Source organism: Natator depressus, chromosome 11 (assembly GCF_965152275.1).
Source record: "Natator depressus isolate rNatDep1 chromosome 11, rNatDep2.hap1, whole genome shotgun sequence".
NCBI classification, from domain to species: Eukaryota; Metazoa; Chordata; order Testudines; family Cheloniidae; genus Natator; species Natator depressus.
This window is the reverse complement of record NC_134244.1, coordinates 30,340,299-30,363,690: the sequence shown is the minus strand read 5'-3', so window position 1 is coordinate 30,363,690 and position 23,392 is coordinate 30,340,299.

Below are 23,392 nucleotides of genomic sequence, written 5' to 3'. Positions count from 1 at the left end.
AAAATATATTCATATTCATTATATATAAAATATATAAAAATAAATCCCAGCCAGGGCTTTGTCATGCCTGACCTTAAAAACGTCTAAGGAAGGTGTCATAAATATAAAGGGAAGGGTAAACACCTTTAAATCCCTCCTGGCCAGAGGAAAAACCCTTTCACCTGTAAAGGGTTAAGAAGCTAAAGATAACCTCGCTGGCACCTGACCAAAATGACCAATAAGGAGACGATACTTTCAAAGCTGGAGGGGGGGACGACAAAATGTTCTCTCTGTCTGTGTTGTCTTTTGCCAGGACCAGAGCAGGAATGCAGGTCAGAACTCCTGTAAAGGGATAATAAGCAATCTAGTTAGATATGCGTTAGATTCTGTTTTGTTTAAATGGCTGATAAAATAAGTTGTGCTGAATGGGATGTATATTCCTATTTTTGTGTCTTTTTGTAACTTAAGGTTTTGCCTAGAGGGATTGTCTATGTTTTGAATCTGATTACCCTGTAAGCTATTTACCATCCTGATTTTACAGAGGTGATTCTTTTTCTTCAATTAAAATTCTTCTTTTAAGAACCTGATTGCTTTTTCATTGTTCTTAAGATCCAAGGGTTTGGGTCTGTGTTCACCTCTGCAAATTGGTGAGGATTTTTTATCAAGTCTTCCCCAGGAAAGGGGGTGTAGGGCTGGTCACCTCCTCCCCATGCTGTGCTGCCCAGTGCAGCAGTCTGGGAGCTGACCTTGTTCGTGAAGACAGAGGCAAAAAAAGCATTGAGTACATTAGCTTTTTCCACATCCTCTGTCACTAGGTTGCTTCCCTCATTCAGGCAGGGGCCCACGCTTTCCTTGACTTTCTTCTTGTTGCTAACATACCTGAAGAAACCCTTCTTGTTATTCTTAACATCTCTTGCTAGCTGCACCTCCAGGTGTGATTTGGCTTTCCTGATTTCACTCCTGCATGCCCGAGCAATATTTTTATACTCATCCCTGGTCATTTGTCCAATCTTCCACTTCTTGTAAGCTTCTTTTTTGTGTTTAAGATCAGCAAGGATTTCACTGTTAAGCCAAGCTGGTTGCCTGCCATATTTACTATTCTTTCTGCACATCGGGATGGTTTGTCCCTGTAACCTCAAAAAGGATTCTTTAAAATACAGCCAATTCTCCTGGACTCCTTTCCACCTCATGTTATTCTCCCAGAGGATCCTGCCCATCAGTCCCTGAGATTGTCAAAGTCTGCTTTTCTGAAGTCCAGGGTCCGTATTCTGCTGCTCTTTCTTCCCTGTGTCAGGATCCTGAACTCAACCATCTCATGATCACTGCCTCCCAGGTTCCCATCCACTTTTGCTTCCCCTACTAATTCTTCCCGGTTTGTGAGCAGCAGGTCAAGAAGAGCTCTGCCCCTAGTTGGTTCCTCCAGCACTTGCACCAGGAAATTGTCCCTTACCCTTTCCAAAAACTTCCTGGATTGTCTGTGCACCTCTGTATTGCTCTTCCAGCAGATATCAGGGTGATTGAAGTCTCCCATGAGAACCAGAGCCTGTGATCTAGTAACTTCCGTTAGTTGCCGGAAGAAAGCCTCGTCCACCTCATTCCCCTGATCCGGTGGTCTGTAGCAGACTCCCACCAGGACATCACCCTTGTTGCTCACACTTCTAAACTTAATCCAGAGACACTCAGGTTTTTCTGCAGTCTCATACTAGAGCTCTGAGCAGTCATACTGCTCTCTTACATACAGTGCAACTCCCCCACCTTTTCTGCCCTGCCTCTCCTTCCTGAACAGTTTATATCCATCCATGACAGTACTCCAGTCATGTGAGTTATCCCACCAAGTCTCTGTTATTCCAATCACATCATAATTTCTTGACTGTGCCAGGACTTCCAGTTCTCCCTGCTTGTTTCCCAGGCTTCTTGCATTTGTGTATAGGCGATAACTTGCTGTTTGTCCTGCTTTCTTAGTATGAGGCAGGAGCCCTCCACTTTCGCATTCTCCTGCTTGTGCTTCCTCCCGGTATCCCACGTCCCCATTTACCTCAGGGCTTTGGTCTCCTTCCCCCGGTGAACCTAGTTTAAAGCCCTTCTCACTAGGTTAGCCAGCCTGCTTGCGAAGATGCTCTTCCCTCTCTTCGTTAGGTGGAGCCCGTCTCTGCCTAGCACTCCTCCTTCTTGGAATACCATCCCATGATCAAAGAATCCAAAGCCTTCTCTCCGACACCACCTGCGTAGCTATTCGTTGACTTCCACGATTCGACGGTGTCTACCCAGGCCTTTCCCTTCTACGGGGAGGATGGACGAAAACACCACTTGCGCCTCAAACTCCTTTATCCTTCTTCCCAGAGCCACGTAGTCTGCAGTGATCCACTCAAGGTCATTCTTGGCAGTATCATTGGTGCCCACGTGGAGAAGCAGGAAGGGGTAGCGATCCGAGGGCTTGATGGGTCTCGGCAGTCTCTCCGTCACATCGTGAATCCTAGCTCCTGGCAAGATGCAGACTTCTCGGTTTGCCCGATCGGGGCAGCAGGTAGATGACTCAGTCCCCCTGAGGAGAGAGTCCCTGACCACCACCACCCACCTCCTCCTTCCGCTCGGTGGTCGTGGAACCCCCATCCCTAGGACAGTTCATCTCATGCCTTCCAATTGGCGAGTCTCCTTCTGTTCCCTTCCTTCAGATGAATCATCTAGTCCACTCTCCGCATTAGTACCATTGGAGAGAACATGAAAACGGTTGCTTACCTATATCTGCGCTGCTGGTACATGGATGCTCCCTTTTCTTCTTCTGGAGGTCACATGCTGCCAAATTTCTTCACCGTCCTCCTGTCCCCGCTGCGCGGCCTGCTCTGAATCTTCAAAACATTGAGCCCGTAGAAGCATATCCTGACGTTTGTCCAGGAAATCTTCAGTTTCTCTTATGCAACGCAGGGTCGATACTTGTTTCTCCAGACCTTGACCCTTCTCTTCCAATATGGAGACCAGCTTGCACTTTGTACAGACAAAGTCGCTTCTGTCCTGTGGAAGAAAGACAAACATGGCACATCCAGTGAAGGTCAAAACAGCTGAACGCTCCCCATCCATATTACCTTCCTTCTACGAGCTTCCTCAGGAGTTGTAGTAACTACTCAGAGAAGCCGGCAAGATGTAAGCCTCAGTGGGCTCTCCCTGGGCGAACTCCCAGGCGAACTCCCTCTGTTAGCCTCTCTGCTGTTCACCACTCAGCTGGTTCGCAGCTGACTGGCTTTTTATAACAGTCAGGCCCACTCAAGGCTCACCAACACAGCCTCCCTAATGCAGCCCTTAGCGTACCTCCTCTCAGACAGATCCCAGGCAAACTCCCTCTGTTAGCCTCTCTGCTGTTTGCCGCTCAGCTGGTTCGCAACAGGTGCATGCAGTTACAATACCAGATGTTACTATGCTGAGCGTTGACAAAATCACTACTGCACATATTCCAGAACAAATAAAGTGCACTGTAAACGGTCCCACCATACCCTCAGGCAAATCACTCTATTCAGCTAATGCTGGCCACTGGCTCAGCAGTATCTATACTACCTGATTCCATCGATTTGTATTACTTTAAAGATATGCCTCTTATTGAACCCAAGCTTCACTTACTGTGCTATTTGAAAAACCATATTCCAGTACATGGCTGCCTGCCAGCAATAGTTACTTTTGGTGATTGCTGTGTAACTGCTGAGTTCTACCTTGTCCACAAAGGCACTCCTATCCTTGGCAGAGATTTATTGGCTGCTTTAAATCTCAGGGTAGTTAATGGATGAATTGATCTTCCTCAGCAAAGCACTCTTGAGGTGCACACACCAGTTTCAGCTGGGACCCAACACCAGGTTGAGGAGAAACTTGGCTGTGCTTGTGGGTTTCTGCATAACGTTAAAATGAGGAATAATGTGATGCCTGTACGACAGAAATTACAGCGCTTACCATTTTCAGTCAGGGAAGCTGTTTCAGAGGAACTGAGAAAACTTGTTCAAAAGGACATTATTGAAGAGAGTGACTCCTCGGAATGGGTTTCACCTATAGTAGTGAGGCAGAAGAAGGGTGGAGGCATTCACCTTTGTGTGGAGTTAAGGGAGCCAAATAAAGCTATTGTGATTGACAGCCGTCCTCTTCCTCGCACAGAAGAAGTATTTGCAGAACTCCATGGAGCAAAGATGTTTTATACTCTTGATTTGCAGAGCGCATACTACCAGGTTATGTTGCATGAAGATAGCAGAGACTTCACAGCATTTATTACACATGAGGGACTATTTCCTTTTAAACGTGTTCCATACGGTCTCGCATCTGCTCCAAGTGCCTTCCAAAAAATGTCGTTGATTTTGAAGAATCAACATGGAGTTCCGTGCTATCTGGATGATATTATCGTGTTTGGAAATACTTCTGAGGAGCATGACAATAACCTGCAGTCTGTAGTAAACTGCATCAGCAAAGCAGGCCTCAAGCTCAATAGGTCCAAATGCAAATTTAGACAAACTGAACTCTCCTTTCTGGCACATACAATTTCACAGGCTGGACTAAAACCTGTTCCAGATCATATCCTGGCAATTTCAAATGTTCCTCCTCCAACAGATTTGCAGACTGTACGTTCCTTCTTGGATCTTACCTCCTCGCATGCAAAATTCATTCCCAATTATGCTTCTGTCACTGAACCATTATGGGAATTAGTACGGAGAAGTCGAACCTTAGTGTGGACAATGATGCACAAGCTCCTTTTGAAACTGTGAAAGACTTGATTCTACATAGTCCAGTACTTGCCCCATTCAGTTCTGCATTGCCCACACTTGTAACTACTGATGCTTCTGATTATGGACTTGGGGCTGTCCTCACACAACTTCATGAGGACAACGCAGAGAGGACTGTTGCATTTGCTTCAAGGACACTAAGTAATGCTGAGAGAAAATATTCTACAGTCGAAAAAGAAGCACTTGCTTGTGTCTGGGCTGCTGAAAAATGGAGAACTTACCTGTGGGGCTGCACGTTCAAGTTGCGCATAGACCACAGCCCTTTGACGACATTGCTCACCATGAAAGGACTGAGAAAAACAGTTGAACAGAACCAAGCAAAGTATAAGGCTTTCACAGACAAGTGGCCAGGTGCTAAGGAACCAAAGTTTGAGTGTGGTTCCTTTGTTAGAATATGAAAACCTGGAATTTTATGCAAAGGGGACCATAAATTCACAGCTCCTCTTAAAATCATATAGAAGAAGGGACATTACACCTATCGACTTTCTGATGGGCGGGTATGGAATGCTTCTTATCTTGCACCTGCCTATGCACCAAGAGGAGATTATGCCTACCCCCAGTCTGCATTGGATGATTTCGCCATAGTATCAACACTACAAGACATTGCACTGGAACCGGGGCTTGAGAGATGGCCTGTCAGACCCAGATGACTACCTGACTGGACTAGAGACTATGTTATGTAGTATCTACAGTGTTTTCAGTGTAATATTTCTGCCAACAGTATAGTGTCTTGTTTCATATTTGTTCCTGTGGTTAGAACAACAATGCTTATTTTAATCGGGAGAGTTTCTTAAGAGAGGAGGGAATGTGGTGTTTAGATACTGCTTGTAATTATTAGAACTGGGAGCACTGGCTGTTGGGAGTCTGAAAGGACAGGAAACAGGAAGGTGGGGGAAGTTGAGGAGGCTGAGTGAGAGCTACTGAGGGTGCAGCAGCAGCTTGGTAAAGAGGCTTCCATTTTAAAAATAAAGTCCTTGCCTGGTTGTTACAACACAGCCTTCCATCAACAAGTAGAGGGATACTCAGTCCTTTCTCACCCAACCACAAAATGATTCCTCAGAGGTGTAGTAAACCTTTTCCCCAACCCAGACATCCCACCCCGAAATGGACCCTAAACCTAGTACTAGAAAGCCTAACTAGACCACCCCTTGAACCCATGGTTACTTGTTCACTCTCATACCTGTCGATGAAGATCACTTGCTGAGGAGATTGGGGAAATAGCAGCATGATGGTACATCCCCCATATACAATAGTCTATCAAGACAAGGTCATGCTCAGACTTCACCCAAAGTTCATCCCCAACGTGACTTCATCTTTTCATATAAACCAACTGAGTCACCTCCTGACTTTCTACCCCAGGCCTTGCTGTGGTAACAGGGAGGCTATACTGTACACACTAGATGTTAGGAGAACCCTGGCATTTTACTTGGACAGGATGGAGGCTTTTAGGAAGTTTCCTACGCTTTTCCTTTCCATTGCAAACAGGTCTAAGGGCACAGCGATATCAGCCCAAAAACTCTCCAAATGGGTCTCAAACTGTATGAAAAACTGCTACCTGGTTTGCAACATAGCACCTCCATCCACAATCTGCACACACTCCATGAGGTTGGTTTCCTCCTCTCATACACTTTGTCAGAAGGGACCATTATGATAATCTAGTCTGACCTTCTGCACAATGCAGACCACAGAATCTCACCCACCCACTCCTGCAATAAACCTCTCACCTATGTCTGAGCTATTGAAGTCCTCAAATCATGGTTTAAAGACTTCAAGGTGCAGAGAATCCTCCAGCAAGTGACCCCGTGCCCCATGCTGCAGGGGAAGGTGAAAACCCCCCAGGGCGTCTGCCAATCTGCCCTGGAAGAAAATTCCTTCTCGACCCCAAATATGGAGATCAGCCAAACCCTGCGCATATGGGCAAGACTCACCAGCCAGACACCCAGGAAAGAATTCTCTGTAGTAACTCAGATCCCACCCCATCTAACATCCCATCACAGGCCACTGAGCCTATTTACCACTAATAGTCAAAGATCAATTCTTGCTGACAAGTTTAACAAGTGCCCTCTGCATTCATTCATGAAATGTCCATTAGAAATCCAACTTTCCTGGGATGGAAAGATTCAAATAATTTCCAATGAATAAAACATTAGCGACCACTGCAATACTGAAATAACAACAAAATTTTGATTAAGCAATGATCACATTTCTAATTCATTCCATCTATCTGTTGTCTACATATAAATATTTTTTCACTCTATTTTTTTCTTTCTTTCAGAAAAGGAAAGCAAAGCGAAGAAGGGAAAAGTCTTACAAAATGGATGTTGATAAGATGCTCTACAATGATACATTTTCTTCATTAACAGTAAAATTCACCATGGTGCACAGAAGCTATGCAAAGTCACCTATTTCACTTAAGCCCTCTGCGGAAGACCTATGTGGTGTGGAGGACCTTGTATTTGCTCTGGGGTGAATTCGAACCTAAGTTTTATAAAAAAAAAACATCTTTTCGCTTTGGTAGTTTCTAGACTACCAGCAAAATGACCAGTTAGCTCTCCAAAAGGTTAATGAGAGAGATTATGTTACTATCAATTATACAGACTGTACTGAGAAAATCTAAGCCTGTACAAAAAATACATTGGATCCAATAGGCTTGGGTTTCTGGACCAAATCTGACCCAGGAATATGTGGCTATGGATCTTTCAAAAATGAATGTGAAGCTTACTGGGGACTTCAGCCTTCCAAAAAAAAAACCCCCCCACCCATGCATTTTGTGAATATTATCTGTAACATTATGACTTTTGTTTTTATTTAAAAAATACCATAAATAGTCCAATAAAAAGTATATGACATTTAGTTTCTCTTGAGTAGTTGCATGTTCTAAGTTTGACTTGGAAATGCCCTTTTATCACCTAATGTTGCCCTCTTCAGGAATTATGCACTACTATGTGTGTGACTGAGAGGCATCCAGTTACATGCATGGTATAAAAGGTCAATAAATCATTTAAAAAAAAAAAACTTTTATGTGGAAAAATGCATTCAACATTTTTTCCTGAGTAAAGTATGCAGAAAACCTGCTTAAATGGGGCATATAATTTTTAATGAATCAGGCCTTAGTCCTAGGAAATGAACCGAGTATGATAAATAAGATGGAAGCTGGTGAATATCAAGGGTCTAGTAATCATATCATCATGTTTGAAATACACCTGAGGGTTTGTGTGAAAGGTAGTAGCTCAAAAGGATTAGTCTTTAGACTAGCGGACTTTGAGAAATGTAGGATAAATTGGAGAAATTTGATTGTAATCGACTAATCAGAAACGTGCTACTGAAAATTCAGAGGTGCTAATAGAAAAATCAGAAGGACATGAACTACATTAATTTCAATAAAATACGAGTCCAGTAGCTCACAGAAAAATACTTTGATTTATTTCTGTGGGATCCATGTATTATTTTCATAGAAATGCTTACCCTGAAGTATAATTCCTTCTTTCCTGGTTTCCTTTAGTTACCATTTGATCAAACCATTAGGTCCTGAGTCTGCTTTCTTGACCAGGTTTAAACTGTTACTCCACTGAGTTTAGTTTTGTTTCTTCTGTTTTATGCCAATGTGAGATCAGAATCAGGCCCATGCACGAGTGGCCAGTTTTCACTTCAGACTTGCCCTGCTTCAAAATGAAACACACAATCCAGTAGTCACCTGATAAGAATCAGGTGGTCTGTGCAAGCATTTGAAAAAGCAATGGCTGTATCATTTATTTTATTTAATTTGATGTAATTGTTAAGAAATGTATGAACAGAGTTCCAGACATCATGCTGGGTGACAACGTAAGAAGAATGTGTAAATGAGAAGATTGAAAAAGCTGAAATAAATAGCTAAAGGAGGGAAAAATAATGTATAAGCCCACTGATTTCAGTGCAGGATCAACGGAGCAACATGGCATAAAGTCTACAGGTACGGGGATATCGGAACCTCTGTTTGCTGTGAGCCCTAATAGGTGATATCACCAATATGGTTGATTTAATGTACCCTGTCTACATATACACATACATCATACATAATTTGAAAGCTTATTATGTCTACTTTAAGAAGATGTATGATGTGCAGCTGTCAAGTAGTGCTGTTACCATGCAAAGATAAACAGTGATACCATCAACACGTTAAAATGACCTCTTTGAAATATGTATATTTGTTTTAGTTCAATGACTCTGTGTATTATTTCAGGACATAACATTGGATTTCTTTGTGACCTCATAGCATCACAAAAATCTAAAGGGTAAAACAAAAGCTAATAATAAATTTCTACAGGTACCGTTGAAATGTAATGGTGCTGGTGACATTTCTAGTCAACATCATTATCATCATCTTGTTCATCATTATGATCTCTGTCAAGAGTGCGTGGGTTACCACAGTCTTCACTGCTTGGGCATGTACACAGTTCTGTGCAGGGATGATTGTTCTGACTACAGACACAGTTGATTGTTGTTTGCACCTACCGTATAGGCACAGATAACATTTTGTAGAAGCTCATATGCCATTGGCCCTTGAAGAATACAGGAAGTAGTTGTTCATCCACATTTTTCCATCCATGCTTCTATGGTGATCTGAATCTGGTTTACCTACGTGTGCAGACATCCACATCTTTGTTTGCCAAGATGCTCTTTTAACATAATCTTTACAGCTGTCCTCATATGTAAAAAGCCTCCAGAAAGAAGTGTTTGTGTTGCGTGTGCTCGTACAATCTCAGGTGCATTTTTGAACCATAATCTGTTTGTTCACATTTCTTCTTCTTGGCCATTTACCTTTCTTATATTTACTTTGGTGGACTGTTGACTACATTAATATTACCTCTGTTAGGTGGACCCTACTCTTACAAGAGGATATACATTTTCCATAGAACATGCTTCCTGGGCAGAGATAACATTTAGGTAGAAAATCTGCATAACACAGCAAGTGACATTTGTGCAGGACTCGTGAATGTAAATCAGTAAATTCAGTAAATGTACTGACTATATCAGTAAAATAATTGATTCCTTTTTTAAATACAATGTTTAAACATAAACTAAAATACAAGGAACTGGGCATAATTAAGACCCTCATTTTACTTGAAGATAGCAGAGAGACTGAGTTCTTGTTATCAATATCAACTAATCAACAGTGCCTATATGTATCTAAGCCGGATTAAGCCACTGAATGATCATAGACACTAAGACTTTGTGTGTCCCTCTTGCACCATATTCTTTGAACCCTGATGCAGCATGATATGGCAAGTTAGGCAGTCAGAGGTCAAAGGATTGCGCCATTTCCACTATGCCACAAACCTTTCTTCTTTTTATAGAGCCAACTCTGCTTGCCTTGCTCTAGATTTCCTTATCCATCTTTTCCTCTTACCATCCTTCCACTGGTACAACACTTCTCTGCTCTGAATATGTAGTTATGATTAAGGCGTGTTAGTGTTTGTGTTCCAAGATTAGATTAAACTGATTTTTAAAGACACATTAGATGTTTCATATTTTTTCCTCTCACGGTATCTGTATAGGGCAGAACTAACGTTGTTTGGGTGCCTAAACGATGTATTTTTGTACCTTAACATGTTTTGATTTCTTTTAAGTGTAACCGTAACTCTGAATTTCTTGAGTTTATAATGCTTGGGTTTAGGATAATTATAAATCCTTATTTTTTGTCCATAAGTTACTAATACGGACTCTCAACCTTAACTCCTTTTCAGAGTAGTTATATGTCCTGGAATTTCCTTGTCTTTTTTATATTAAATATTTTATATATGAACATGAAACAAGAAACCCAAAGAGAATTTTATTCTACTGATTGGAAGATTTGTAATGTCAACCTTAAATTACTTTTTAGTAATTTGAACATTTAAGAGCAAATTCACTGGTATACCACAGCAACGCAAAACAGGCCAGAGTGCACTGGCTAGTTAATCTGAGTTACATATGGTTTACGTTGCCAGAGCAGTGCAAAGCAACAAAAGTGTACTGGTAAATTTTGCACGTAATTTGATTTACTGGTTTAAAGGGCTGTGATAGTGACAGCCGGGCTATGTGAAAGGAGGGCAGGGAGACCCCAGTCCCTGAGTCCCAGTGGCTCTGTGGTTTAAGGGCTACCCTTGTGCTCCTGTCTCAATTCCCATGGCAGTGCTGCCTTGTTGCACTGTGGAATCAAGATAGCAGTGCCATAGGGGAACCTTTCAAGCACCGCTGCCCAAGCTAGTATGCAGCCACTGAACCTTAAAAGAGCAATGACACTTGCTCAAGTGATTTACCAAGGAGAAATTTTTACACATGCACCTAGTCTCTCTTGTAGCACTGACTCATTACAATATATAGAATTGTTGCAATCAAATCTTCTGTGGAGGAAGGCTGTTGATTTGTTGAGTTGCCTCTGTCACAACGAGCCATTGACCTGACCTTTCTGTAGTCTATGTAATTATAGCAATTAGATACTACAATAAGTTAACAACTTACTTTAATTGTAACCCATTTCTTCAAATATAGCCTATGCAAAAGATTTTTTAAAATTCTAATTTATGGAATTGTTCCCATTATTAAGATCATTTGGGACAAACAAAAGACTGACACGTACTACATTTCTTAAAGGATGAGTTTTTAACAATTTTTAACTCATAAACTAACAAATTTACAGGTAAATTCTCAGCAAATTCATTATATATCCAAACAGTAAGTGCTATAAGTTTGGGCGGATATGCTGTATTCTTCATACAGAACCTACATTGAATCCCTGCTTCAGGTGCAAATGGGAACTCAGTCTTAAGCATGGAGTTGTGACTGGTATCTCCATAATATCATATATTCATCTGGAAGGACTTGTAACATTGAAAGACAGATTTCTGCTATTTTGACTGTTTAGTTTCTTAGGTGTGATTTCCATTTAGACTAATCTTGATGCTGCATCTCTGTGAGGCTTAGCGCTGCCTTTCTCTATGTGCAGATATTAGAATTCTGTCTGAGCATACTCGGCTGACTAAGTTTCATCATCAGCACTAGCCAGCTGCCATACAAGGTCTTGCGGGGAGATGTCAGTTCTTGCTTTGTTCTGATAAGGGCCCCAAAAGTCCAAACTTAAAAGCCTACTCCTATGAGATGTGCTCTTCATGGGAGTGGTGAGAGCTTAGCACCTAAAAGCATCAGAGATCTGAGAGGGAAATGCACCTTTTGAAACTTGACTTCTCTCTCAAAGACCTGAATTGGGAGAAGGCAGCATTTATAGCTCTCAACTTTCTAATGTGCGAGAGAGGCAATCAGAATGTGACCTATGACCAAAATGTCAAACACCTGGGTGGTGTTGCTTGTTGCACCAAAATTGACAGATTACAATGGTTAAAAATATAATTTATTAGTTAAATGTTTTGTTGCTGTGTGAATGAAATAAAACATTTTAAGAAGAAAGCTGGAAAGAGAGAAATTCCATGATGCACAACGGTAAGGATCCCTTGCATTCTTATTAGCAGGATTGGGACCTTGAGATCCCGAGCACAGACCTCTAGCACTTGAGCTAAAGGAGATCTTTTATGTGGGCAAAGCCAGTGGATGATAAAGTGACCCAGACTTTGCCAGTGGGTCCACAGCTATTTGGTCGGGAGCAGCAGAATGTTGAGAGTCAGTATTTGTGGATTCTGTTACTGCCCCTTAGAAGAGAGGTTTGTCTGATAATTAGAGCCATGGTCATAGACAGAGTAGTCAAGTAAATACATTTGGCACATTCATGTGGAAAAGCAATGTGATTAAGGCTTTGGTCTACCTGTCATATTAAAGCCTGCCTCTCATATAAAGTATCTGGTGAAAAGCAGTCTAGCACCATTGAATTCAATGGAGCTAGGCTGATTTAAACTGGGGTTGTGTAGGAAATACTTGCCTTCCTCCTAGGGTAGGGACATAGGTCCTTGATCAACAGTAACGGTTTTGAAGAGCACAGAAGTATAAACAGCAGTCATGGGAAGAACTGACCTTGGAACTCACGGCCTTCTGGCTGTAGAGCAGTGCACCCTACCCAAAGTCAAAGGCTGTTTGCATAGAGAAGGTCTGTCTATCACACCCTTTTACTCATGACTGTGTAAGAGGAAAGTTGATTCTCCTGAAGTGCAGAAATTACTGAAAAATCTTGAATGCCTGAGAGGTCTGGTAGCACTTCAGAAAACAAAACCATTTAAATCAACATTGTCTATTTTTTTCATGATTAGAATCCACTGTTATCAAATTAATGCCGAGATATAGCCAGAACAGAAGTTATTTTATGAGGTTTAGCAAACGGTGCTTATGCCCCAATCATTTCCTAGAATTCTTGGTGGCTATCAGAGGGTAATACTTAGTGATGTCTTCCAACAGTAGCTTAATTTTTGCAAAACAGAAACAAATGTTTCTCAGCTTCACATGTCCTAGACCTGCCATGTGATTCCCTTGACCCATAACCAGAATACATACAGTAGTGACAGGAGCTGAGGATATGAAGGTGGCAACTTTAAGACTTCAGAAGTAGCAGCCTTGGCATACGCAGGCTGTGCAGATGAATCAGTTCTCATAGAACAGTCCTTAAATTTAAAAAGCTCCTGAGCACTAAGGGCTCTGTCATCTTCACAGTAATCACAGATAATTCTCATCAGCGTTAATGGGAAAGATACACACATACGGGTCCAAATCCTGAAGTCAGTGCCATGGTAACTTTGGTTTACTTCAGTGGGAGTTTTGTCTTAGTAAGGATGAGTTTTCATTTAATAATGAAAAAACATTGGTGAATAATTATTCAAGGAGAAGTTGCCAAAATTTGCTACGCATATTTATTTACAATATATTATTCAACCAGAACTAGTAAGGAGTAGGTAAATTCTTCAGGATTTGGCCTATGGAGAAGAAAATAGACACTAAAATGCTTTTTTGTTTCTGAACACTGCATAAAATGCACAGGCAGTACCTTCTCTGTTCCTTGATATGGTCCAAAAAATGGCTATCAGAGTGTAGTGGGTGTGACTGATACAATTAAGTTTCATGTTGCCAGTTAGCTAAAGCTTGAATTTTAAGTTTCATCTGTTGAACTGCTAGTTTGAGCTACAGTCTTGAAATACAGTAGAATCATTCATTCTGGATTATAGGAAACAATGAATGTTGACTTGTCTGTTTAGGTCACAAAAAGTTATCGTTCTAACCAGGGCCGGCTCTAGGCACCAGCAAAGCAAGCACGTGCTTGGGGCGGCACAATTCCAGGGGCAGCACAGTCCGGCCACACTTTTTTTTGGCTTGGGCAGTTGTGCTCTCAGAGTTTGGGGCGGCAAATTTTTTGCTTGGGGCAGCAAAAAACCTAGAGCTGGACCTGATTCTAACAACTTACAATCATTATATTTATTTCTTCCTTGAGGTAGTCATGTTGCGTATGTGGCCTCCATTTTGGAGAAATTAAAGTCACGTGAGGTCATCAGTTCTGTTTGTTGGATTTTTAGCCAAGAAAACTGTCAGTGGTGAGTGAGGATGCCACAAGCACCACTAGTGATAGCCATGACCACAAAAAGAAAGGAGTTGTGAGGAGGTCAGGGTCTATCTCAATTAGTATTTAATATCCCTGCTCCATTATGCAGTTCATTGTATTCAGATGCTTGTGATGCAATTACAGACTTTGGATGGTCTCCCTTGCAGCCAATCCACCCTTCCTATAAATACTTATAACAGATAGAATTCAGAATAAACGTTATATCTGAAATGCGCCACGGACACTACTACTTTTTTACTGCATACAGTGTAAGTACTCCTGATATATTATTGGCTTGGTTGGTAATTTGCATGCAGGGGATCACCATTGATCATGGTGATTCTAAAATAAAAATAACTTGCATTTCAAAAGAATATTTTATGTCTCATTTGTAATTTTCCCATGCAAATTATAACAATTCAATAGTTCTGCTTCAGTATGTGTATTGCATAGAAAGCGCCTGAGGTGCATTCATCCCCTATTTATTGTAATTGACTGCTTTTCATGGGCAGGATGATTGCATTTTCTCTTCTTAGTTACAAAAAGTATTTTCAGATTTTGAACTTACACTTTAAGCATTTGCCACTTACACTTTTATCTTAGAGTGCATTCACTGGGTTTCTCTTTCAGCATTTTCTAGTATTCTACATTCTACAGGAGTGCAAGCTTTTCAGATATCATAATGTCACTTTTTTATTATTTCGCATTCCAAGTTTAAAATGGTAAGTTACTTTAACCCAACCATCTTGTTGAGATACTGGTATACTCAGATAGAGAGAAAGTCTGTGCTTTGACTTGTCTCTTGTGACTCTTCTGGATAGTCTATCATATCTGGAAAGTATCACTTTCAGAAGACGGTGTTTCCAGGAATGACTTTTCAGTGAGGGTAAGGTTGAATTTGATGTCATTCTCAGAAGTAAATAAATATTATTAGTATTTTTGTGGATGGCCATATCTGGGCCAGTCATGGCTCGGTGATTAAGGGAATATTTTCATGGTAGGAAGATATCTGAATGACAGGCCTTTTAGTTCCCACACATCTATTTTTCTAACCCGTTCCTTGTTTAATTTAAAAGTTCTCATGATATTCTCAATTATTTGTTAAACAATAACAACAACCTTGCATTTTACAAGATAGACTATCTCATGGGGCTTACAATGGAAAAGATTGCACATTAATTCTTGGGCTTTTTCAGCTTGCATTCATGGAAACTAAAGCATTTGTACAATACACTTATTTAATCTGACTTTAGTGTGTTAAAACTAGAGATGGCCAGAACTCAGACCTCATGTTTGGACTTTATTGAATTTCCTGGGGGTGGGGTTTTCAGTTTTGAAATATTAGATTAAAACCTATCTATACCTTTGTTTCCAGTTTAGATCCCAAATTGGAGAGAACCATTTTCCGTTTCCAGTTTAGATTGATATTACTGGAAATAATATAGCCACATAAATGTGTACTATAAATGCTTTATAGTACAGATAAAGATGGAGACTGTGTCCTGAAGAGCTTGTGCTCAAGTTAAGATGGAAACAACATAAGGAGGGGTCGGAAAAGGAAGGATGAGGCAGAGGACAATATGATTGAGGTCACTTGGAAGGCTAGTGAGTCTTGAGGGTAACAGTTTATTAAAAAATTATAAGGCTGTAGGTTATATAAGCCTCCCTGAAGAAGCAGGTTTTAAGAAGTTAGAGGAGAGAGATGACCTGTTGCAGATAAGTTATGAGGAGGGCAGCTTAGATGTGGGTGTAAAATGGGGCAAAAAAGAGTGTCTCTAGGTTAGGCGCTTCAGCTGAATAGAGAAGACAAGGTGGTAAGAGCTGGGCGCTAGGAAGCTAGGTTATGGGGACCCTGAGAGTGAGAATGAGGAACTTGGATTTGATTTGGGAGAAGTGAGCTAATGAAGGGGATTTTTAGAGGTTCTGAATATGGTTGCATCATTGAGAGAGAGAGATTTTTACAGTAGTGTTTTGATAGATTTGGAAAATTATGGATTTTTTTTTTTTTTACTTGAAAGGACGATTTGTGAACCTTGATGAAGAAATCTTATGAGAATATGATAGGCAGAGGTAAAACAAGGTCTAAAGGCAGCAGGAATAATGCATTTAAATCTAGTAACTTATTTCCTGAATAAAATTAGAAAGGTTGAGACTTGCTTACTGTTTAGCAGGAAGTTGAATATTCTTTATTATTGCACACAGCTTTCTGCATACTTTTAGTAGGCCGTAATATTTTTCTCTTAAAGTCAAACCTTATTTTGATGTCTTTATTTTCAAAGGTTGAGACATTATGGTAGGTTTCCCTGATCTTCGGGATTGTGGTTTAGTCAATTATATGTATGACCTCCTGGCCAGAATGTCACTCTGAAGCCTCCTTTTACAGGTAAGCTGTTTTGGTCGGCACTGCCGTAATTAAGCGGACTATTATTGTTCAGGATACACTCCCTGCACTATATATGTGTGTATATATATATTTTCTTACTATATGTTCCATTCTATGCATCCGATGAAGTGGACAGTAGCTCACAAAAGCTTATGCTCAAATAAATTTGTTAGTCTCTAAGATGCCACAAGTACTCCTGTTCTCCCGAGACTGTAGCTAAACAGGACTTGTTACGGGAGAAGCTCCCTCCAAAATCCATTGGTACCACTCTGAGATCCAGTTCAAGTGCAACATGAGTGGCTTTCTTCCTCCTAGAAGCTGTGTGTTGCATCCATAGCACTCCATTCCCAGACTCTCTCAGTAGCGGGGACCAGTGAAGAACTAAAACTGAAAATGACGAAGTCCCACAGATTCCTTCTGGGCAGCTCTTGATTTTGTCATTTAACTATATGAATTGTTTAATAAGAACATTACAAGAAATGCAAATACAGACTTTTCTCTCTTGGAAGGAGGGTTGAGTTGAAAGCTTATTTTCAAATAATAAATTTCAGTATTGTAGAAACAGATTTAGGAACTGTTCTGTTTAGTTAGTTTGAGCTGGTAACTTTTTTTTTCTTCAGCAGAACAATTTTAGTGTCTATCATGAAAGGATGCAGGTGGTAATTTCAAATTTAGTTTGATCTGTATATTCATACAAAACAGTATTCAAAACTCAAAATACCACACAGCTGGGCCCTTCAAAGGAAGGTATTTTGAAATAATCTCTCCAGTACATTCAAATATTTATGAGAATTTGTATTGCAGCAAATCTTTAGAATACCAAAAATTGTAGGGTTTTTGCACACTGTCCTGGGGTTTGCCAGGGAAATAGAACTCATGTCATTTGAAAATGAATCTGATCCTGTGAACTCTGCTGCCCCTGAGGCACCATCACCCCTTGAGGCCTAGGTTATTCATGTTAGATCTCTTCTATTGGAGGTGGCTGTTCGTAATTCCCCACCCAAAATAATAAGGTCTTCCTTTTAATTCAAAACCATTTATCACGGTATTTTAATATCAAAACTCATTCTTAAATTCACAGTATTTAAATTACCCAATTATGGGCAAGCACGCCTGCCACACAATCACCACTCAGCCACTTGTGCTAATTTGGCATGTGATGGATCCAGTGATATGAGGTGTCAAAGCTGTCGCTAAAGGGTGGGCAGTAGCCAGAGCCATCCCTTGGTAGCGTGAATTGGGGCAACCACTGCGGGCCCCGCGGGCCGGTGCAATGGGCTGGCGCGGTCGGTCCCAGAAGAGACGAATCCGTCACTTACACCCTGCACCTCCCTAGGGACGGCCCTGGCAATAGCATTGTGGGATTGTAGTGGAAGGGCTGATTGAACTGATGCAGCCGTCTCATTAGCATTTGCTATCTACATTGGCGCTACCATTATCCACAACAATTTCACTCTCAACAATGTATTGCTGGGCCTTGCTCAGAGTAAATGGAATTCTTATCATGCTTATTCTTATTGGCAGTAATTTTGCGTGCGTGAAGGGCCACACACTATGTAGTACATCAGAATTCCTCAGTGTAGCAAAGATTATACTGGCAATAACCTGTATCTTCTTGTCCCATGCATCTCTACCAGCCTCTAAAGGCAGTTATTGGATACAACCTTGAATACAATCAAAGGAAAAAAATTGGGGGACCAGGAAGAGTGAATTTTGTTCAATGTAGGAAACACTGATTTGGTAAAATTGTAAGATAGCCAGCAAGGGCATGTTCTAGGTGGATTTCTGACCTCACAGCACAGTTTTATCCCATCCTATATTAAAAAGTGTTTGTTTAGTGATGCCTCATTGTGGTGAAGGAGAGCAGACACAATCTGGGGCTGGGGCACTACATATCCCGGGGGAAAGTATTTGGGATGGCATTCCTTCTCTCCAACCCCTTGGTTGGTTGTGCTGCTGAACAAAATCCCAAATAAAGAGCACCAAGTCAGCTAGAGGTTCCCCTGTTTCACTGGAATTCTATGACTTGCCCTCAACAAGTGGAAAGGCTTTATCTGTTGAAGTAAAGATTAGAACTGGGTGGAGAAGTGGCATTCTATTTGGCAGAGGATTTCAATATTCCAGTTCGGAATGAAAACCAAAACTTTAGAAATTCTTGGTGAATGGGAATGGAGCCGTGGTGTCCAGACTCTCTGCTCTGTGCCAGCCTGCCAGGACTTGAAACCTGGCTGGCAGGCTCCCCTGGTTTCTGTTAGAATTTTGTTGAAATTGAAGCATCTCCACAAAACTTTTTGACTTTGACAAAGCAGCAAATGCCAGTGAAAAAATTTTTTTATCAGAATTTTTTCTTCTAGCTCCGGTAAGGATATTAATAATGACTCTTTAAAGGCAGCCTTTACAGACAGTATTTTGGATTGATAGTACTGGAAGAAATGACCACAATGTTTTCTTTGCTTGGAATCCTAACCCCCTATAAAATAAGTAATTGTAACACATTTGTAGCTTTCAGTGGTTCTGATTGTGCTTTCTGAAGATAACGCAGTGATGAAGAGGGAGGTGTGCTGGAGTATGGGTAGCAAAGTTAACTCCTACAGCTAGTCATAGATTTGTGAAGAAAGCAAAGGGAAAGCCCATTTTTTAATGATAAATGGGATTTTGATTTTCATGAGGAATTTGAAGGAGGACTTCTATCCCAATGGGGCAAAGGATACATGTCCTTCAGAATCAAAACTGTGTCAGAAATGGTGTCCAGGAAACCAAGCAGACAATCCTGACTTTGTTAGTCTCTAAGGTGCCACAAGTATTCCTTTTCTTTTTGCAAATCCTGACTTTGTAAGAGACCCCAGAACTGCTTCAAAACTTCGGGGTCTTGTGCATATATAATACTGCCCTCTCCTGGAATATTGTAGACCTGCACCATTTTTCTCTCCTATCTGAGGTAGTAAAGCTGTCTTTCACTTACGAGAGATGGTAGCCTGTGGTTTTTGAACCAAAGATCTTTCATTTGAATTCTGAAGTTCTGCTAGTACATATGGGCAGACAGTATAGAGCTTGATGCAGCTAAAAGATGATTTTCCCATTTTCAGCTCTGCGGTAAGAGCAAAGTGTGTTCTCTATGTTGCCATGGGTACTGACTGAATATGGAGGAAGAGAGTAGACAGGCTTCCTTCATCTGTATTATTACAAAACTATATTTTTGTTTATAGGATTAACATTATTAATTTTTCATTGTAACATTTTTGTTACAATCTAGAGCATTTAAAACCTAAATGTACTAGAGAGGAGGGAGAAATCAAATAATGTGTGTTGTTAAAAGAATTATTTGTATTTAAGGTATTGGACTATTAGGTAGACTGAAATAGTATGCCATGCTCTCAGTATGCTCTGGCAAGCTTTCACATGGTTTTTGATAAAAGGAAAAAAGTGTATTTATAGGGGGTGGTATTTAAATTGTAGATCCACATTTGGAACATTCAGAAAATTGCCTGATTGGTTTTCTTGAACATTGTTCCATTGGCAAAGAGGTTTGCAGGCTTCAATATTGGAGGTCCAGCAGTAGTTGAGCAGATTTTGTGCAAATATCCTTCCTGTTTTTATTCAATCGACTTTCCTTTTCATACCCTGCTTTTTGGGAGATTACTTGTTTGTAATTTTGGAAGTAGAATAGTGGAAGTAAAAGTTGAAGTGCTTAATTTTTGCTTATTCCACATATTTTTTTCAATTGCAGTCTAGTGAAGAGGTTTCTGAACCTGATCATATTGCTCTTTAAAGACAGGTAATTGTGTACTGTACTGCAATGGTAGACTGTTGATTTTCATGAATGAAAAAATACATTCATTACTCTGTGCAAACTTATTACTAGCTTGTATTCCAGGGAACAGTAATTATGTGAAAGGAAGAATTAGTTTTGGCTTTTTGTTAGACCTATGAGAGACTGAGTACACCTCTTATATAAGCAAACTCATTTCTGTTTATTTAGGGCTAGGTTGAGCTTTTAGGCTCAGGCCAGAGTAAGGGATAGCATGTAGCTGCACTGCCCTAGAGCAGCCCTGGGAAGGAGTTGTAAGTGAGAGTTGATGCAATTACTTCTCTTTTCCACTCTTGCTCTAGGAGGGGTAGTCAGTTACTGCGACCATTGAAAGATGCATGTTGCATTCCTCCTTGTGTCAGGCCAGCTACCCAGGGTGTGAGGGATGGAATAAAAGATTCCACCCTCTCCCTGTCCTTTCTGTCTCCTTTCTATCCTCACGGGGTGAGTATCTGGAGAACAGGGACTGCACTCTGCACCAGCACTGAAACCAAGATCTCACTAGGTCTTACTCAGCGGGGCAGAGAATGATGAGCCCTTACTATCCCTTATTTCCCCTGTCTGGCCAGGTAAGAGAAAGGCACAACCTGACCTTTACTATTTACAAACCTGTGATACTATGAAATTGAGTGAACTTGGGTCAATCAAGAAATTAAGCAAGAAACTGAAGAACAAAACAAAAAAGAAAATCTGCACTCGAGCTAGGGTAATGGTGAAAGAACAGGCATAAAACTTTTTCTTGTGCAGCAGAAATAGGCATCTCAACTTCACAAATGAAAATCCGATAGAAAGTGCCATTGGCAACTCATGGGAGAGACTCTCAGTCACGTTTCCTAAGAGGTGTTTGTGGGGGTTTCAGTAATGATTAAAACGGGTATTTTCTAAGAGATTTGGGTGCCCAACTCCCTTAGGCTCCTTTGAAAACCCAGCATAAAATAGTAAATATTATGCTCGTGGACGCAAACCAAATAAAAGTATTTAATGAAGATTTGTAGCAGGTACATGATTATTTATTAGGGCATACAATTTTTCTGAATGTTGATCTTCAACCAGAAGAACTATTTTTAAGGTCTGGTCTACACTACAAAGGGCGATGTAAGGCAGCTTATGTCAAGCTAATTATGTCAGGGTCCAGACTTCGGCTTTGCTTCTGCCCATGTAAACACCCTACTTACTTACCCTACTAATAAATCCACCTCCACGAGAAGCATAGGGCTTATGTCGGTGTAGTTAGGGTGACTCAGTATCCGTGTAGACACTGCAGGTTACTTACATTGGCTGTTAGCTGTCAGTCTTGTCAATTTCATGGTGAGCCATGAAACTGACAAGAAAGCTCAACCCAGCTGACAGCTTGGGCTGTCACCGTGGGTTGGGTGGGGGCTCCAGCTAAAGCCCAGCTGCCCCCCTGTTCCCAGCTGGGCTGGTGCGCCATCTCCCTGCTCCGTGCAGTGAGCGCAGGTACTGTCCGGGCTCTGGTTTACCAGCCCCACACTCCCCATTGGGAGCTCGGCTGCTGCACAGGCTCTTGACCCGCCGCTTCTTGCTGGGACACTGGCTGCTTCTTGGGCTCTCGCCCCTTCCCACTGTCCCTCTTAAGTTGGTGGAAGCACTCCTGGTGAGGACATGCACCACTGACAGAAGGAGGGTAGTGTGGACTTGAACCACAGTAGTTATTACTGTGGTGGCTGTAAGTTGACCTAACATAAGTCGACTTAAGTTTGTAGTGTAGATATGCCCTTAGTAAATATGCAAAGAAGTATTAGACAATACGTCTCTAAGGGCCACATTTTCAAATGTTAGAAGCGTGCAAAAAGTACAGAAGTGGGTGCTGACTAATAATTGTGCTTTCAAAAGAAATGCAGTTCTGTGTGCACAATAAGTGATTGTGTGAGCAAACAAATGCAGTTACCCAGTTTATATGGGCACCTGCATTGTTTACATATGTGCCAGTATTTGAATCTATATATCTTGTATGCAAAATGTAGGTACCTAAATTTGAAAAATTGACAGGAAGATCTAACGAGTCTTTTCCATGTGGCATACCTACCTTGCTGTTCATATTCATGCACAATTTGCAGTGAGGCTCACATCTATTTCTGTTTTAAATTTGGCCCTAAAAGTATATCTAAGCTTATAGAAAAATGATGACATGATAGCAAATTATTTCTCAAATAATATCATATCTTGTAATTAGACTATGCCGTAATGCATGTGCTCAGTCTATCTTGTCTTTTTAATCTGATCTGTAATCTTATACTATGTATAACACTGCAGTATGTGAGTGCTGGTGATCTAGAGAGCACATGTATAGAAAGTAGGGATGGGCTAACCTCAAAAGGCCCAGAGGTTCATTTTAAATTCTTAGCCAAATATTTTTGGTCAGTATTTCCAGTGGTGCAGCTATGATGGCAGGGCAATTGTAGCGACCCACTTGTAGAAATCAGGTGATATAATTTCTTGACATGTTTAAAATACACACTTACCATGGTGAATAATCATATTATGGGTGCTGTTTTAGAGCTTGAAATATACACAACATGCTATAGGAACTTTTGTATATTTCACTATATGTAAATGAATGTATTTGTTAGTGAGAAGTGCAGCTAAAATGTTCCTAGAATCACCTGCCTGTTGTGAGTTTTCCCTGATGAGTGAGTGAACAGTTTTTCTATGTCTGGGGTGGACATGGATTTTTCCTCATGCCATACATGACTGTCTACATGCAGATTTGGTCTACATGCAGATTTTGCTGCATAGTTTGGGTAGCTATGCACACAAGTAACCACTGAGACAGGTGCAGAGACAATATTTTGCAAACCAAGTAATTTGACCCAAGAACGCAATATCATTGTTCTTTGTCACCCTTGTTGTGTGAGGAAGTTGTTCCTCACTGGAAATGCTATTTCTATAAACTGTTTCAGGATCGGAAATGCTGTATTTTCTTCCAGTTGCTGCCAAATGCATTGTCCTCTAATCTAGAG